We start from the raw sequence: 5,068 nt of genomic DNA, 5'->3' as shown, positions 1-5,068 counted from the left end.
CAGATTCTGAAAAACTGTTTTGGGACCTTTAAAATGCACTTAGGCATGGGCTTAAGTGAGCTTACAAGAATTGTAGAATGGAACTGATGTTGACCTGACTTCTCTTTCTTTTCTCCACAAAAGCTTAAAAAATGTAAACAACTGGCAGTTTGAAATACAGAGGGTCCAGAGGAGGAGAAACTACTTTCGCTTAAATTATCTGCATTTCCTGCTCTATGGCCTGCAGTGACATCCAATGGGGTAAGATGGAATGGTCTCAAGCACTTCACAAATCAGCATACTCCCTTCAGAGCAATTAAAATTATTGCTCCAGCAAAAAGAGGAGGAGAAAAGAGGGCGAAAATCAGACATTTCAAATCCCAAAAAGCTGTTCTGATTTGAAACACACATGAAGTCAGTTTTGACTGAACAATGGAGGAATTTATGTGGAACTCTCTAAGCTTCTCAGTCTTTCAGAGTTCTGCTCAAATGTTTCAACTTAGAGCCCCTGCCTGATGCTTTATGTCAGATGGCTATTTCTTAGGGAGAAAATCTAGTGACTACACTATTTTTGAGATCATGTCACTACTACTTGCATATTCGGGCTTCATGTGCTGCCTCTGTGAAATGCCAAATCCTATTTTCCTCACACGCAATGCTGCAGTTATTTTTTCCCTTTTTTTTCAGCCTCACAAGATCAGAATGCTGACTGAATACCATGCTATTTCTTCCTTGTCTTTGAAAGATGGAGATAGGAAGAATGTTTAGTAAATATGGATTAAGGTACTTTAAATAAGTGCAAATTATTTTTCATAATACAGAGTGCTTTAAATAATATCATACAGCCTGTCTTAAAGGGTAGGCACAGTGTTTGTTTTCCCATTACTCACAGTAATGATTTTATGCACAATTAACTGTTCCTGAAGTAACTTTTTCCCTCCTGTAAATTAATTCAGTTCATATTTCCTCTTTTCCCTGACTGTCGCTAACTGACACCAAATAATAGCTGACCCTGTGGAAATAATAATGAATTTTCCTGCAGGATTCAGAAGCCAGCTAACAGAAGCTTCTGGAAGAGTATTCTTCTATTTGCAAAGGGACTTGTAGCACACTGTTTAAACATTGTTTAAAAATAATGGAGAATTATTTTAAATGTACAAATAGCCTGAACTTCCTGCAGCTTTTGGAAATAGCTTGAATATAACTTAGTCTCCTAGTCAATGAGAAACAGGCTCTTCAGCAGAAAATAGAAAACCAGTTCAAGTGCAAAGGAAACAATTTAATGAGAACACATTATTCTGAATAGTATACATATATACATTTTTGTAACTGCTTGACAAATCCATTTCTACACTTGAAAATTATGTCATATTAAATGAATTAAAATAATTACTTTATTCTAAACCCCAAATGTATTTTGCAATCTGGCAATACTGCATTTATTACTTTTCACGTCAGTGTGGAGGTCTTCTCTTGTTAAAGTCAACCCCAAAAAAAACCCTTCTGTTTGCTATTTTTGCTATTTTTTAAATAAAACAAGCACGGATGGCATCTTGGGCCTGGTTCCTTCTTGTGCTTCTGCTGATTGTTTTTTAGAAAAAGGTGTAGGTTTTATAGTGCATTTTTTAAGCTATCCCTTTGTCTTTTGTATTCACTTATAAGGAAAAAAAAAAGAATTAAAAATAACCCTATTTCCCAAGGAATTATTACTTAAAAAAAGAAAAAAGAATTTTAAAAAATGAGCAATTTAGAGCACCCCAAAAGGGATTTTCAGTCTGAAGAAAAATTGCTATTTCAAGACAAGGTGGCATAAGCCTTTGCTACTCTTGAAGTTGTTGGAATTTCCTTCAATATATTATAAAGAAGAAGTAACTTTGGTATTTTCCGATGCTTTGATTTCCTCTTCCTTTATCTTCATATACGTCTAGGAAAGAACATATACATAGATATATCTAACACTTGTCCACAACGCTGTTTTTCTTTTCTTTAAAAGAACCGTTGCAAATATGTAAGCAAACCAGCAGCTCTAAACACAACTCCTCAGCCTGAAAAAGATCTGTGGGGACTGATTTGCAACACACTAATTTTTGAATGATTTTTTATTATGCATACTATGTCTAGTTTTGAAAAGACAGCACAGGTTTGAGCCATAACAACATAATGGCTAATATGGCATCCTGCATTGCTGCTCTTTCTGTACAGATATTTCAAGCTGCTCATATTGTTCAACAATAATGTACCTGCTAAAGGGTGGTGGTAACCATGGGCTGAGCCAGTGCAGTCCACAGTAAAACCCTGTGCTGAAATGCCTGGCCAAGACACATGGCTTTGTATGCTTACTGCTCTTTAATAGCTGGCAGAGCAGAAATCTGTGAAATGGTTAATGATTGAAATGAGAGAAACAGTATGGATCAGAAGATGATGTAAAATTATCTTCATTTGGAGTGAAAATGAAACTTAAGTTACAAATAGTTTTTAGTGAAACAGTTATGAACTGTCGGTGCTTATCTGTAAAAGCTGGCTAAACCTCTTTCTCATTGGATTAGGCAGACATCTTTGGATTTCTCCCATATGTGGAAGAACCTGTTCAGTTTGTAAATAAAAATTATATTTAGTTTAAAAAAATGTCCAAGGGTGGGAAAAGAATCAAACAAAAATGGCTTAAATGAATCTGTTTAATGATATACTGGAGTATGTGAAAATCCTGTAACTTCCTGTGACTGTGGGTCCCAGAGATGGAGCAGAACAGTTCCCTCAAAATCTGATTTTCTTTTTTCCCTTTGGTTCTTTGGAGGTGCAGAAGAGGCGAGTTTGCAAAAGACTGTTGTGAAAAGCAACTAATGGAAGCACATGAATGTAAAAGTGCAAAGCCAGCTGTTTTCTCACCTTATATTTTGACTACAATTAAGTTATAAGTCTGTCAGTCCAAACCCAAGAGATTTAAAGAATTTAATTATTTTCCAGTAGTATTTCTACCTTTTAAGAGTTAGGGTGCAAATTTTGTAATTATTTTGACTGTTAAAGGCATATGTGCATGTGTGGATGAAAGGATAAAAAGGCTGAACAAAGCACAATGGAAAGTGGAAAAAGCTATTCCCATGTGTTAGGCATTGGCTAGTCTGCAAATTTGCTGGTATTTTCACTAGGATTTCTAGGAGCAAGAGAGAAAACACCAGCTAATTCTGGTGAAATTACATTCAAAGACAGGATTTGAAAGATTCTCAAACAGTAAATCTGAGAATTAAACATTGGTTTTGACTGATTTCACTTTACATAGTTATTTTAATAAATTTATTAAATCACAGCAGTTAAATTTAGAAGCACTGGGAATAAGAATAAAGTAATCACTTAGCTAACAAATCTGTTTGGCTCCTGTAATATCTGTTCTTTTCATTTGTACAAAGAGAGATTCCTGCCAGAGTGCAGACAAGTTTTGTATCATTTTTCCTGTGAATATTGCTGATTATTGTATAGATGACTGCATACTGAGTCTGTGGGATTCAACCATAAGTAATCATTACTTTGCACTACAGGAGCTGGCAATTACTTTCCCAGCTTCATTCTCTGTTCTGTGGTGTTTTGTTTCACCCTTATACTGAAATGGAAGCATCCTGCTGTAAGGACCAGTATTGACTTACTCATCCTTATTTATTTATCACTCAGAGTGCTTCTTCTCAGCAGGTCAGGAATTGGAAAATTCATGAATGTGATCCTTCTAATCTGAGGAGGTTGCCCAGTATCATGCTTAGCAGATTTTGTGCTATTAGTGAAAACTTTTTCCTGTTTCCTTTTCCAAATACGAAATATGAAAAGAGCAGCAAAATTGGTTTATGCAAATGAGTCCTTTACTGTCACAAAGTTCAAATTACCTTTTTGTTGCATTTATTAATTTTTTTCAGAGGGGTCAAGTATCAATGAGAAACTTGAGAAGGAAGACATGTAAGAGGAAGAGTAAGAAAATATGTACTTTATGAGTGGTATTTTTTACATCTGGCTTTATGAAAACTTCTGAGCAGAAAAAAAAAACATAATTAGCAAATCAGTGTTGCTTTCTCACTGACCAGCTTGTTTTAACAAGCATGGCTATGTGTTTACATACATAATGTGGACACACAGTTGACATAAACTAAGACATAACGACATTTTTTGTAGGGTAAGTACTGCATGCTAATGCAAGTCACATAAATATAGTCATTACTCAGCCAACTGATTAGAATATTGTTAAGAGTGTGTATTTTCCTTTTCAACTATAAAATAAACAGAACACATTAAAAAACCATAGAAAATGAGATATAATAGGCTTGTTACCAAATAAAGTCTTGTATGCTGTTCTTAATTTGTAAGAAAGACTATGTTCACAGTAGATTTATTGCAGGTATACTACAATTGAAAAAACTTCACCCTTCTTATGCTAGGAAGTGATATGCACTAGGTGATTTGAACAAAACCAGGTCTATAAGACCTGTGCTACAGGTCTATAAGCACACTGTGCTACCTACAAGCAGAATGTGCTGTGGCCTTCCTGGTATTTAACTCAGCAAAAGTGTTTCTGTGGAGTTCCCAGCCAGGGTACCACATAATAAGAATTCTTTTGCTATAGAGACACGGCTTACTTAAGTATAACTCTTAGTATTTCAGTGACTATTGTAACAACCATTGATTATTACTCAACTGACTAGTTTCAACATTGCAAAAACCCCCACTAACTCTACTTGGCACATGGCTGAGAGGTCTGAAGGCCATGCTACCAATTAAACTGCTTTGATTGAATATTTAACCTATTCAGTAGGAAGTGCTGATGTTTCAGTGCCCTATTAAATTAAGTGGGAATTTCAATTTGAAGCTGTGTTTGAAGATCTCACCTTTTCTTTTTTACACTTTAACAAAACTAGGGTAATGAAACAACAGACTGAAGCCTTGAGGAAAAGTGGGGGATTGGATAGGAAATGGTGAAGGAATTAAGGCAGTTTATATCTTTCCTTCCATAATCCTCTCAGTGGAATCAAAAAACAGCTACCAAAATGTAAATTGTTCTGGATGCAAAAGTATTTGTCTTTGAGTTACCATGTGAGTGAGCACCGTCTGTAAC

This window comes from Lonchura striata, chromosome 1, assembly GCF_046129695.1.
Source record: "Lonchura striata isolate bLonStr1 chromosome 1, bLonStr1.mat, whole genome shotgun sequence".
Classification (NCBI taxonomy): domain Eukaryota; kingdom Metazoa; phylum Chordata; class Aves; order Passeriformes; family Estrildidae; genus Lonchura; species Lonchura striata.
The sequence above is the reverse complement of the archived record's forward strand: the minus strand, read 5'-3'. Positions refer to the sequence as shown.